Source organism: Nomascus leucogenys, unplaced genomic scaffold (assembly GCF_006542625.1).
Source record: "Nomascus leucogenys isolate Asia unplaced genomic scaffold, Asia_NLE_v1 000815F_94926_qpd_obj, whole genome shotgun sequence".
NCBI lineage: Eukaryota > Metazoa > Chordata > Mammalia > Primates > Hylobatidae > Nomascus > Nomascus leucogenys.
Window position 1 is genome coordinate 19,340 of NW_022097565.1, and position 14,905 is coordinate 34,244.

A 14,905-nucleotide genomic window follows, 5' to 3' on the forward strand; every position below is an offset into this window, starting at 1 on the left:
GGCTTCGATCTGATTCGAGTTGGTGGCAGAATTCAATGCCTCAGGTATGTGAAACCCAGGCCCACTTGTTTGTTCTGCCAGCTGCCGGGAGGACGCTCTGAGCTCTTACAGGTGTTGCCCAGGTCTGGGCCGTGCAGCTCCCTGGGTCTGCACATCCAGGGCTGAGGAATCACCCACAGGGGAATGGAATCCCTGGGAGGTTCAGTCCCTTATAAAGAGCTCAGATGATTCAATTAGACCCAGCCCTTAACAGCTATCGTTTCAGGGTGTTCCTAATCTAATCAGGGGTTTGGGCGGGCTCCTCAATTCAAGGTTCCGCCCACACCCAAGGGAGGGGCAGAGGCAGGGCTAGGCTCGGGGGGGGGGGGAGCGGGAAATGCCGGGGGCATTTCAGAATTCTGGATTCCTCGCAGAATCGCAAAGTTCACATTTCACGACAATAAAGAAAACGTTGAGAGTAAAAGTGAGACCTTTTATGAAGTCGCACATTAGAAAACTTAAACGTCTGAGAAAAAAATCTCGAACTCATAGGGAAACAAGTGGTTTATCAGATACTCTGAAAATAGACTGGGCTGGGTGAGGGGAATATGAAAATATTATTTCAATTGTATCGTGTTGTATTGTATTGCATTTTATGTATTTATTTTTGAGACAGAGTCTCGCTCTGTCCCCCAGGCTGGATTGCAGTGGCCTGATGTCAGCTCACTGCAACCTCTGCCTCCTGGGCCCGAGCAACTCTCCTGACTCAGCCTCCAGAGTAGCTGGGACTAACTGTGCGCGCCAGACGCCAGGAAAATTTGTATTCTTAAAGCAGAGAGGAGGTTTCACCATTTTGGCCAGGAAAGCCACAGCCTGGCAGGCGCCCGAAGACCCCGGCCACTGCGGCCGCCGGCAAAAGGGCGCCGCCTATAGGATGGATCTAGAAGCCTCACCGCTTCAGGCCTGGCACTGCGCAAAATCAGAAAGTACCAGAAGTCCACGCAGCTGCTCCTCCTCAATCTGCCCTTCCATCGCCTGATGCACAACATTACGCAGGACATCATCCTGGACGTGCGCTTCCAGAGCGCGGCCATTGGCGCCCTACAGGAGCCCAGTGAGGCTTCCCTGGTGCCTCTCTTTGAAGACACCTAGCCGTGTGCCATCCATAAATGCCCTGCCCTCTTCTCCTCTATAGATGTGTACTAGCGCTCTGCTTTGTACCCTCTCCAGAGGAAACACAAATCCATCATTGATCCTTAAGCCTTCTAGCTTGGGTACAACTTTTCGTGCAGTTGTACTTGTAAGCTTTGCACTTTATGCTTCTAGAGACTAGACCCTAGACAGCATCTGCTTGGAATAGTGGAGCTAGCTAGCTGAAACTTTATTTAGGCATACGCTAATTACTTGTGAGGGCAAAGGCAGGCATTGAGGATGTTAAGCTTATCACAAAACAGTAAATATTGGAAAATAGTCAAGTACAGTTACTTTATTTGTTAGATATCTTGTCACCACTTTACCAGCGCCAGTCAGGGACCACATTTCTCTAGGAAGTCTCCAGATGTACATTATGAGATAGACTTTAAGAATAGTAGTGAAGCTGCAGGTAAAACCTCATTGTCGTTGACGTGTAATACAATCAGCCATGAAAGCTGTCAAAGCTTTCTCCTGGAGAGGTACCACTTTCTACAGATTTCTTTCTTCAGAGCTGTGGCTATGTGATATTATATATTGAGAAGATGTCGTATGCGATTTTTAAAATGTCAGGAAACAAGAGATGCTGGCAAGGCTGTGAAGATATAGCAGCACGTTTACAGTGTCTGTGAGAGTGTAAATCAGTTCAACCATTGTGGAAGACAGTGTGGCGATTCCTCAAGGATCTAGAACCAGAAATACCGTTGGACCCAGCCATCTCCTTACCGGGTATATACCCACAGGATTATAATTCATCCTCTATAAGGACACATGCACAGCTATGTTCATCGCGGCACAGTTTACAAGAGCAAAGACCTGGAACCAACCCAAATGCCCATCGGTGATAGACTGGATAAAGAATGTGTGTGGTACATACACCAAGGAATACTATGCAGCCAAAAAAAGAATGAGTTCGTGTTCTTTGCGGTGACATGGATGACACGGGAGAGCATGATTCTCAGCAAACTAACACAGGAAAGGAAAACCACACACCACATGTTCTCACTCATAAGCGGGAGTGGATCCATGAGAACACATGGACAGAGAAGGTGGAACATCACACACCGTGGCCTGTCGCGGGGTGGGAGGCAAGGGAAAGGACAGCACTAGGAAAAACACCGGAAGCAGGGGGGGCTTAAAGCCCAGATGGTGGGTTGATTGGTGCAGCAAACGGCTATGGCACATGTATACCTTGGTAACAAACCTGCACGTTCTGCACAATTATCCTATAGCTTAAAGGAAAAAAAAAAAAACATGCCTAGGGACACTGAACCCACTCAGCTATTCCAATTTTCCTGTCTGAGAAAACAATGCTGTGTTCCTGCTCCTGAGCTGACCTCTGAGACCTTGATGGGCTTTTGCCTGAAATGTTTTAAGATGAGATGACGATTCTCCCATGATCAGGAGCAGTAGATGGGAGTTGCTCACTTCCTGCTCTTTGAGTTGAAGCAAGGCAGATGCCTGGAGACTCAAACTGATAAATATATTCATTGCTTTCTTTTCATATGTTGTATTAAGCTATTCTTGCATTGCTATTTAAAAAACCCTAGACTGGGTAACTTATAAGAAAAGAGTTTGTTTGGCTCATGGTTCTGCAGGCTGTACAGAAAGCATAGCGCCAATGTCTGCTTCTGGGAAAGCCTGGGGAAGCTTACAATCATGGTGTTAGACGAGCAGGCATCTCACATGGTAGAAGCTGGGGCAAGAAGGATGGGGGAGGGATGGAGCATACTTCTAAACAACCAGATCTCATGGGTACTCATTATCACAAGGATGGCACACAGCCAGGAGGGACTCACCCCATGATTCAACCACCACCTCCCCAGGCACCACCTGCCACATTGGGGATTAAAATTCAATAGGAGATTTAGAGGGGACATCTAAACTACATCACATGATCATCGGAAAAACAGATGAAGAATTCATGGTTTCTACTGTCCAGAAACTTTCCATCTAGAGCAAATGAATTAATGGCTGAATTCAGCATCCTGTGGTGAGAAGGGAGAAGTGAGGTGCACAGGGGACTTTGGTTGCATTTGCTCCACTTCCCTTATGCTGTTCCTCTGAGTTCTGATGTCACTACCTGAAGGGCTATTCATGGACAAAAGAATTATTTTGATTGTGGTTATTTCTGTTTTTTCATCTTGGTAAAAATAAGTTTTTTTTTTGAGACAGGGTCTCACTCTGTCGCCCATGCTGGAGTGCAGTGGAGTGATCTCAGCTCACTGCAAGCTCTGCCTCCCAGGTTCATGCCATTCTCCTGCCTCAGCCTCTCAAGTAGCTGGGACTACAGGGGCCTGTCACCACACCCAGCTAATATTTTGTATTTTTAGTAGAGACGTGGTTTCACCATGTTAGCCAGGATGGCCTCGATTTCCTGATCTCGTGATCTGCCTGCCTGGGCCTCCCAAATTACTGGGATTACAGGCGTGAGCAACCACTCCCGGCATGTTTTTAGCTTCTCATATAATTGTCCTAAAAAAAACCCTAAGAGTTTTGCTTAAGTTTCTTGTTATCATGTGTTATAAAAATTGACAGGGAAGTGGCCAAAACACATTAAAATTACACAGGCTCTAAGAGTCAAGTCTCTGTTGCGCAGGCTTAGGAAAGACAGAACTGGAAATACTCCATCAGCATGGACATCAGAATCATGGGGTCCACTTTCTGTTCCAGCCCTGCCCAGATCCACGCTCTTCTAAGTCCTCATCCAGGTCTGGCCTCACCCTAGAATCTTCTCTCACAGAACTGATTCAAGGAGGTCAGAGATTCAGGCGGGGGCTCCTGCTGCCTCCTGAGCTGGTGCCCACAATTTCCTAAAATGGAAAGGCAGATAAATGGAAGCAAATCATTGCATATTGTGGGGCCATAATTTCTCTTTCATTGAAGCCAGTGCTTCTAGAGACATCTTACCTAGCAACTTCTTTTCCATTCCTGCAAATCCAGTGGCTGCTCCACAAGGCACAAGAAGGTAAATATAAATATAAAACATCTCTCTCAACAGTTCACCCTTTTTTCTCTATCCCTCGCATCTGTCTATATAGCTTTTATTCTGTACATTTTATTTTTCAGGTAAATATTTTTTAAAATGGAAGAAAAAATAGAAACACTAGGCCCTTCATTTAAATCCTGAAAATTACAAAAATCTTAGCACCCAACTGCCAGGGTTCTATGAGGATTAACTCACATCATGTAATGTTTCCTGAACAGTGCTCTGTAAGAGACTTCTGAACACATGGTATGTGCTCAATAAACATTGTATTAACTCATGTGCACGTGTTTTCCAAATGCAGACTTACTCAAACATTGATGCCTTCTCTAGGCTTTCTAAAATGTATAGAGCCAGCAGAAAATGACATGTTTGAAAATGGTGATTGGTGGTTTCCACTTTGGGACAAAAGTATTTGTGTTGTGGTAAGAGTGTTGGGTATCATGAGCTCTGTGCTGTGCCTACTTTCCCTAGCTGAGTGCTACTATATCGGATGTAGTAGAAGAAACATCAGCATTAAGAGGAGACTTTTTAAAGAAGCTAATTCATGGACCCCTTCCAAACCTGCAGAATCACATCTGTAAGAGAGAGGCTGGAATCTGAATAATTCATAGGCATATTGAAACTTCAGAGGCAAACGGGTGCGGTGGCTCATGCCTGTAATCCCAACAATTTGGGTGCCAAAGTGGGCAGATCACCTGAGGCCAAGAGTTTAAGATCAGCCTGGGCAACATGGACACACCACGTCTCTACTAAAACATAAAAAATTAGCCACGTGTGGTGGCTGGTGCCTGCAATCCTAACTACTCGGGGGGCTGATATTGGAGAATCACTTGAACTTGGGAAATGGAAGTTGCAGTGAGCCAAGATGGCGCCACTGCACTTCTGCCTGGACAATGAGTGAAAACTCTGTCGAAAGAAAAGAAAGAAAGAAAGAAAGAAAGAAAGAAAGAAAGAAAGAAAGAAAGAAAGAAAGAAAGAAAGAAAGAAACACTTGAGAGGCAATGCTTAACTAAGTGGCTCTCGGCCCATGCTTCCAGCCATAATCACATGGCCACCTTAAAGAAATAACATCACCTGTGCCCTCCACAGAGACTCTGTCTATTGGTCTTGGAAGGAGCATCTATATGGTTGTAATTAGAAAGTCAAATTGTCCCTCTTTGATGATTACATAATAATCATATATACAAAAAATCTAAAGACCACCAAAAAAACTCTTAGATTTGATAAATTTAATAATGTTTCAGAATGCAAGAAACAACATACAGACATTAGTAGCATTTTTATACACTAATGATGATCAAGCTGACAACTGAATTAAAAAGTCACTTCCTTTTACAATAGCTACAAAAAGGTAAAATGCTTAGAAATACAATTAGTCAAAGAGATGAAAGATCCCTACAAGGAAAACTACAAAACACTGATGAAAGAAATTGTACATGACACAAATGAGAAAAACATCCCGTGCTCATGGATTGGAAGAATAATGATCATTAAAATGACTCTACTGCCCAAAGCAATCTACATATTAAATGCAAATCCTACCAAAATGCCAATGTCATTTCTTATAAAATAGAAAAAAAAATTCTAAAATTCACATGGAACCACAAAAAGAGCCTGAATAGCCAAAGCAAATCTAAGCAAAGAGAATAAAGCTGGAGATATTACATTATCTGACTTAAAATTATACTAGAAGGCTTTAGTAACCAAAACAGCATGGTACTGATATAAATTGACACATAGATCAATGGTACAGAATAGAGAACCTAGAAATAAAGCCACATACCTACAAACAACTGATCTTTTACAAAGCCAACAAAAACATACACTGGAGAAATGACATCCTAGCCAACAAATTGAGCTGGAAAAATTATATTGCCATATGCAGAAGTATGGAATGGGACCCCTATGTCCCACCATATACAATAATCAACTCAATATAGATTAAAAGACTAAAATGTAAGACCTGAAACTATAAAAATGCTAGAAGAAACTCAAGGATAAACTCTTCTAGAGATTGACTTGGACAAAGAATTTATGACTAATATCTGAAAAGCAGATGTAACAATAACAAAAATAGATAAAACGAACTCAATTAAATTAAAAAGCTCCTGAAAATCCTTCTTAATTAACACAGTGAACAGAAAACCTATGGAATGAGATAAATGTTTACGAGTTTTGCATGTGACAAAGATCTAACGTCCAGAATATATAAGGAACTCAAACAGCTCAACAAAAATAAAACAAGTAACCTCATTAAAAAGCAAGCAGGCCGGGCGCGGTGGTTCATGTTTGTAATCCCAGCACTTTGGGAGGCCGAGGTGGGTGGATCAGGAGGTCAGGAGATCGAGACCACGGTGAAACTCCGTCTCTACTAAAAAAACACAAAATATTAGCCAGGCGTGGTGGCAGGCGCCTGTAGTCCCAGCTACTCAGAGAGGCTGAGGCAGGAGAATGGTATGAACCCGGGAGGCAGAGCTTGCAGTGAGCGGAGATTGCACCACTGCACTCCAGCCTGGGCGACAGAGCAAGACTCCTTCTCAAACAACAAAAAAAAGCAAGCAAAGAACATGAACATTTAAAAAAAAGACAATGAGCAAGCAAAAAACATGAAAATTTAAATAAAAAAAAGACAATGAAGGTCAACAAGTACGTAAAAGATGCTCAACATTGTCAATGATCAGAGAAATGCCAATTAAAACCCACAATGAGGTTCCAACTTACACCATGCAGAATGGCTATTACTGAAAAGCAGAAAAATGAGCTATCGGCAAGGACACAGAGAAAAGAGAACACTTAGACATTGGTTGTGGGAAAGTAACTTTCTACAACCTCTATGGAAAACTGTATGGAGATTTCAAAAAAGTCTAAAAATAGAACTTCCATTTGATTCAGCACTCCCACTACTTTGTATCTACCCAAAGGAAAATAATTTATTACATAAAGAAAATACCCACATTCTTATGTTTATTACAGCACTATTCACGATAACCAATATATGTAGTCAATTTAAATTTATCAATCAATAATCAAATAAAGAAAATGTGCTATACGTTTATATCATGAAATACTACTCAGCCATGAAAAAGAATAACATCACGCCTTTTGCAACAACATGAATAAAACCAGAGGCCACTATTGTAAGTGAAAAACTTCAGAAACAGAAAACCAAATTCTGCATTTTCTCACTTGTAACTGTGAACTCAATTATGCACACACTCGGATATAGAGACTGGAAAAACAGACACTGGAGACTCAGAAAGATGGGAGGTTGGAGAGGGTTTAGGAATGAGAAAATAACTAATTGGGACAATAAACAGCATTCAGATGATGTTGTCACAGCAAAAGCCCATACTTCATCATTATGCACCGTGCTTCTGTGAGGGAGCTGCATTTTTACTCTCTAATGTATTAATAAACAGAAAAAAGTCCTCACGCAGTGGCTCAAGCCTATAATCCCAGCGCTTTGGGAGGCTGAGGCAGGTGGTTCACGTGGTCAGGAGTTCAAGACCAGCCTGGCCAATATAGTGAAACCCCGTCTCTACTAAAAATACAAAAATTAGCCTGGCATGGTGGAGCATAGTAGTCCCAGCTACTCGGGAGGCTGAGGCAGGAGAATCACTTGAACTCGGGAAGTGGAGGTTGTGGTGAGCCGAGATTGTGTCACTGCACTCCAGCCTGGGGAACAGAGGGAGACTCCGTATCAAAAAAAAAAAGAAGAAAAAAAACTTTGTTTTTTATCAAGAGGACAAATTGAATAGACCTCATAATTTTCATAAATAATTAGATTAGACAAAAAAATTTTTAATAAAAATAAATAAATAAATATTGTATTTTAAGAATGGTATAGAAAGACAATTTGACCCATTAGAGTAGTTGGTACTTAGCATATACACTATGATAGGCAAGATTCTAAGCCCCATAGATATTTATGGACAGAATATGTAACAGTAAAATAAATAACACAAAGATTCATTGGCAGTGACAAATTGACATATTTTCAATCATATTAGATGATATTAAAACCATTAACAAATTTACTGTTTTGTTTCATAATAAAAAACAAGGTTAAAAAGTTTGACTAATTAGGCATATGGATAAATGGCAGCATTTTGACCAGTAGACAGAGGATACACATTTTCAAAGACCAGACAAAATTATTTATTTATTTTTGGGGTGAGAGAACAGTTTTATTAACTGGGGATACAGTGGGGTCTTCTCCCTGGGAGGTGGGGTCTTCCACTGGTTACCCCCGCCAGGGCTCCAGGGGGCGTCCTTCGATTCACTGCTGGGCTCCGTTGGGGGCCGGGCCTTGGAGAAGGCGAACTGTGCAGGGAAGCAGCAGCTGTGGAGTCCTCACTGCCCGCTCCGCCCAGCTGCACCGGGTCTCCTGGTGCTCCTCAGGAGTCTGCGTCTCTGGAGGGCAGCGAACCATCCTGCCCAGAACCTTATCCTCACAGCCCATTTTGACGCAGGTCAGCCATGTCTGCTTCCTCCCCTCGGGCTGGACTTTGCACTTGGGTTTCTTCCAGTCCTTCCTCCGGCCGCTTCTCTGTCTCCCGGAGCTTAAATTCCAGCCTCACAAATGTTCCAGCTTGGAAGGGCGTGTCCAGGGCGCTGTCCACACTGGTCTTCTGGAAATCCCGCTGCACTGGCGGGTGCTTGTAGGTTCCTCCAGGGCCACCTGCAGGCCCCGGCGCTGGGCCCCTGAGCTCGGCCCCGCCGGCGCCCCCCCGCACCCACCCACGGGGCCAGCGAGATCCGCAGCCATCTCAGGCTTCCCCTTTCACCCCGGCCCTGCGAAGCGGGTGTGCGCCCCTTAGTTCTCTGAGCCTGCCAGGAGCCACCTCTTCCCCTGTCCCTGGGGGGTGGTCATGCCCGCAGAACGCTGGGCAGAGGCGAATGAACCGGGAAATGTCCCTTCCTCCACACTGAACTTGGGGTCTGCTGGGTCCTCTCCACTCCCTCCCAACCTGCCCGCGCTGTTCCCTGGGGCCCAGAGTTTCAGCAAAGTTCCCTGCCGCGCCGGGAAGCTGTCCTGTTGCCCACTCTCACCCTTCCCCCTTTTCTGGCCCATTCTCTCTCCCCACTGGGTCTCCGACACGACCCTCTCTCCTCTCGGCTGTCCTGGAGCCCCTCGTTGCTTCCCCAGCTCAGTCCCCTCTCTGACCGCTTCTCCCTCCCACATCCGACCGAATCTCCTGGCTCCCACGGGGGGGACCCAAATTCCCGGACCCAGTCAACCACACAAAATTATTTTAAATGGGAAGACTTGAATTCCGTTGAATTCATGAAAGCAGGAATCCATCTGGTCATTCTTTAAATAATTTTGAAATGATAATAGCAACTATCAATTTAACGTTTAACCAGAGTTCAGAATACCCACCGTTTTACCACAAAGAATAAAAAAACCTGTTGTAACTAACCAATTCAGTAAATTTTCAGGATACAATATTAACATATGAACATCAGGTGCATTTTTTTACAGTAACAACAAAATATCTGAAAAAGGAATAAAGATAATGCCATTTACGATATTATCAAATAGAATGGAATACTTAGGAATGAGTTTAACAAAGAATATGAAAGATCTGCATACTGAAAACTATAAATGTTGAGGAAAGAAAATGAAGAATACAAAATGGGAAATATATCCTGTATTCATGGATTATAAAAATATTGTTAAAATATCCATACTACACAAAGTGATCTACAGGGTTAAATAAATTTCTATCAAAATTTTAATGCCATTTTATTAAAAGTGCAGAACAACAATTTTAAAATTAGTATGGAACCACAAAAGACCTCAAATAGCCAAATACTGAGAAGAACAAAAAGGCTGGAAGCCTCCCACTTCCTGATTTCAAACTGTGTTACAAAACTATAGCCATCAAAATAGTATAGTACCTTCATAAAACCAATATAACAGAATAGAGGACCCAGAAATAAACTCACAAATATACAGTCAACCGATCCCACAGAATGGAGAAAGGATAAACACATCAAGGAATGATGTAGGAAAAACTAGATATGCACAGAGAAAAAGTACACCTTTCTCTCATACCATCACAAAACGAATTTGAAATGAAATAAAGACTTAAACATAAGAACTGAAATAATGAATCCTCTAAAAAAAAGCATGGGGAAAACCCTCCTTGACACTGGTCATGGCAATGATGCTTTGGATTTGACACCAAGAACATAGTCAACAAATGCACAAATGAACACGTGGAACTATGTCAAAGTAAAAAGTTTCTGCACAATAAAGGAAAAATCAGCAAAATATAAAGGCATTATATGGAATAGGAGAAAATATTTGTAAACCATATGTAGGATAATGTTGCTATCCAAAACATACATCATACTAATCAATACAAAAGAAGAACCCACAGCAGAATTAAAAGCAATTTCTTGATTAATAATTGGGCAAAATACATAAATAGCAATTTTTCCAAAGATATACAAGTGGCCAATAGGTATATAAAAAATGCTGAACATCATTAATTACCAGAGTAATTAAAATCAAAATCACAATGAGGTATCACCTTATCATGGTGTTTGGATATCTATTATCAAAAAGTCAAAAGATAAAAAGCGTTAGGGTGCAGAGAAAAGAGAACACTTGTACACCGTTGCTGAGGATGTCAATTGGTGCAGCTATTATGAAAAACAGTATGGAGCTTCCTTATAATTTTTAAACTAGAACTACCATGAATCCCAATTGGGAGTCTATAGTCAAAGGACATAAAATCAGGATCGTCAAGGGCATCTGCACTCCTCTGATACAGATAAATAAATAAACTGAGAGATATATAATTTCAGCTTTAATAAAAAATGAAATTCTTTCATTTACAAAAATACTGATAAATCTTGAAGACATTATGCTAAGTGAAATAAGCCGAATACAGAAGGACATTACTGCATGGTCTCGTTGGTATGTAAAATCTAAAAAAGTAAATAAAAATTAAAAAGCCATGGAAACAGAGTAGAACGGTTTTCCCATGGGCTAGGAAGTGAGGAAAGTGGGGAGATTTCCATGGAAGGGGTGCACCTTCAATTACAAGGTGAGTAACTGCTGGGACCTAATGTACAGAATGGTGACTATAGTTAACAATACGTGTACTTGAAATTTGCTGCAAAAGAAGATCTCAGGTGCTCTCAACACACACACAGAAACGTATTAACTATGTGAGGGGATAGATATGCTAACTAGCTTAACTGAGATAATTTAAAGGCGTACACACATCTGAAAACACTCTTGTACACCCTAAAAATACACAGTTTCCAATTTGTCAATCATAGCTCAACGAATGGAGAAAAAAATAAGAGTAACCAGCAGGTCATGTCTAGCCACATGGAAACTGGAAATTTGATTTAAAACACTCGTGGCCACTGTTTCCAGCTCAACTCGAGAACGGCCGGAGCGCTTCTGGCTCCTGGACTTCTTCGCTCCTCCCGCGGCCCCCATCGCTGGAGAAGGTACAATCGTTCCCAGGATTCCAGGCTGCGCAAATCGGGCAGGGCGATCGCCGTCCCCTTGCTCGTTGCCGCTGCCCTGTTAGGCTCACGGCCTCGGGCCCGTCCCCGCCGCCAGCGCCTTCGCTTTGGCCGCCCCTCCTCCTCCCCGAGCCCCAGCGGGCCTCCGCAGAAGGAGGGCGGGGAAGCTGGAACGCAACCGCGGAGCTGCCGGCGGCAGGTGCGGGAACGGGAGAAGCTGGCCTCGCACAGGAAGGCTTCTCAGAGCGACAGGAGCAACCGCCAGGAGCTCCGCAGGCAGCTGGAAGAACTCAGTAACATACTCCGCTGTGGCAGAAATGGAGATAATAAAAGTCTGATGTAGAAATACTCACAGAGAACCATGCTCCTTGGTCAATCTCAGATTATTATTATCAGACCTACACTAATGATGTTAGTCTTCCAAATAAAGTGAGTGACTGAACTGTCAGATCAGCAAGATCAGGATATTGAAACTCCTGCTTTGAATTCTAAAGACCAGTTACAAATAGAAAACGATGCTCACCCTGGTACTGATAAAACAGCAAATGTTGAATGTAGACAAGAGGGTCATTTGCCTCAAATTCACAGGAGCCAGCATGCATTAGCAGCACAAGATACATCCTTAGAAGGTTCGTCATTAGCTGGAAGTTCGAGAGCTGCAGCAGAAACGGCTTTATCACAGACTGGATTTAGTTATGATGAAAATGCTGGACTGTATTTTGACCACAGCACTGGTTTCTATTAAGAATCTGAGAACCCAATTTGTTATGATCCAATTTATTACTACTGTGATGTGGAAAGTGGTCGCTATCGGTTTCATTTTCGAGTAGATTCGCAACCTTATCAGACTTATAACACAAAACAAAAATAAAAAATTAGGAAAGGATCCAGACTCTTCTACAAAAAAAAATGAGGAAAAGGATTTGAATTCAGAGGATCAAGAAGCCTTCAGTGTTGACCATACAAGCTGCAATATGAAAGACAATTTTACAAGTGTGAAGAAAAGGCCAAAATAGGCATTCATCACAAAAATAATCCCCCAAAATTCACTGTTCCAGTTAGTGGAAATACTATGGAATCTCCTCTTAATGAAAATATCTCAATTCAACTTTTTTTAAAGATGAAAAAGTGAGAGACACTGACAATGAACCAGAAGAAGGTGAAATTACAGACTCTCCAACCGAGGGTAGATATGATGAAGGCTTTACAGTGAAGGCAATGCAACTGCAAAAGAAACTGAGGAGGAAGATGAGGAAAAAGTGTGGCCCCCATGTATGAGAGTAACTGTCATTAGATCACCGGTGTTACAGACAGGATCACTCTTCATCATTACTGTTGTGAAACCTGCTACAAATGGAAGGGAAAATGATATGGCGCATACTCTTCGAATCCCTGAAGTTGGTGTAAGTTTCATGTAGAGATTTATTTTGACCATGACTTACAAAGTTATGTCCTTTTGCATCAGGCCGTCAAAATGGAACAATTGTTAATGGAAAATGGATTGTTCAGCTGAAAACTAAATGTGACCCTTATGAACGTGAGCATGGAGAGAAAGTGAAACTTGGAGAGATTGGAGAGACACGAACAACCGCCAGGAGCTCTGCACGCAGCTGGAAGAACTCAGTAACGTACTCAGCTGGGCAGAAATGGAGATAATAAAAGTCTGATGTAGAAGTACTCACAGAGAACCATGCTCCTTAGTCATCTCAGATTATTGTCAGACCTACTCTAATGATGTTAGTCTTCCAAATAAAGTCAGTGCCTCAACTGTCAGATCAGCAAGATCATGATATCGAAACTCCTTATCTTCTCACATTCACGCTGGCAGTGATAGCTGTGTTGGATGTGAACCATGGTAGGTTAGAGCTCACCTTTTCCTCGATAAGAAAGATGAATCATGTGTTGGCCCAACATTAACTAAGAAGGAAACGAGTTGGATAGAAGAAAAGGATTTTTAAAATATATGAGTAAAATATGGTTTACAGAATACAGACTATGAAGATGATAAGATACTAGACAACTTAAACTATAAAGATAGAGCTGGAAAACATAGGGAGCAGATTGGAAGTGAAGGGAATTTCCAGAGAGATGATGCTCCTGCATCTGTTCATTCTGAAATTACTGATAGTGACAAAGGTCAGAAGATGTTGAAAAAGACGTGTTGAAAACAGGAGAATGCCTGGGGAACGATGGCAGGAGAATAAGATTTCTGATACAGCTTCAGCTTCGGCAAACACGTGCAGGATTGGAGACAGACAAACCATCCTCGATTAAAGAGACTCACCTTCTCCAAAACTAGAACAACAACAGCAACAACACAAACTAGGACAAAGCACAGGAGAGGTTTGCTGAAAACTTTCCAGAAACTAAACTTCCAAAAGATGACCTAAGAACCATTCCTTGGGTAAAAAAGACTGAGGAGTGAAGGTTAATCACAGAAGAATCCTCAACCTTTTTTAAAAATAGAGTTTGGAAACCCTTATTTTATTGCAGAGCGTTTCTCCCCAAAAAAGTCAATGGCACAAGAAAACTGTGTCACAGTTTACCCCTTCCTGATTCAGAAATGTGTAATAAAGTGTGGTTTGCAGCTTTTAAAAAACAATTTTTAAACCAATTATTAGTGACTGAGTTAAGTTATACAGTAAGTGAACTAAAGTTCACAGGGCACAGATAAGTTTATCAAACTTTACTATTTTATCTTGTCATTTATAGCATCCATATAAGCAATTAGCCATATAAGCAAAATTCATATAACCACTTAAACGTACATTTGTCCTTGTATCCATATATTCATACTAAGATGCACAGAAAATACATCAAAAGAAACATTGAAATATATAAAAATAAATCTGACAATATAATTATGCCCTTCAGGACCTAGATTAAAAAATGTGGAGAAAACATGGATAGTGATGCATATATTTTCTTATATTTGGAATAGCCTAAATCATATTAAAGAACTAATGAACAGCTGACATGTCATAGAAAATTCGTCTTTTATTGTTTTCTTCGGTGAGGAATCTGAATTTGTTGATATGTACCATACATTCAGCATTTGTATTTGGTTTGTTTCATAGCTAATGAAATGTTTATACTCGAGCAAATGAGTACAATGTTGAAATAGTCCGTGTGCTGGCATTCATACTTTTTATAAATATCATTGCAGGCAATGAAGTTGTGCCAGAAAAATCTGATTTCGAGTACAAAAGGAATACGTAGCCAGGGCGTCAAGCCCAATATATTTATTGAAAA

General features: G+C 41.8%; 2 pseudogenes; one reads left to right on the forward strand and one right to left on the reverse strand.

Moving 5' to 3' along the window:
- Positions 1 to 936: 936 nt before the first annotated feature.
- On the reverse strand, positions 937 to 8,927 carry LOC115834292 (annotated as a pseudogene).
- A 103-nt stretch (positions 8,928 to 9,030) lies between these two features.
- LOC100606112 lies at positions 9,031 to 14,078 on the forward strand (annotated as a pseudogene).
- The last annotated feature ends 827 nt before the right edge of the window (positions 14,079 to 14,905 follow it).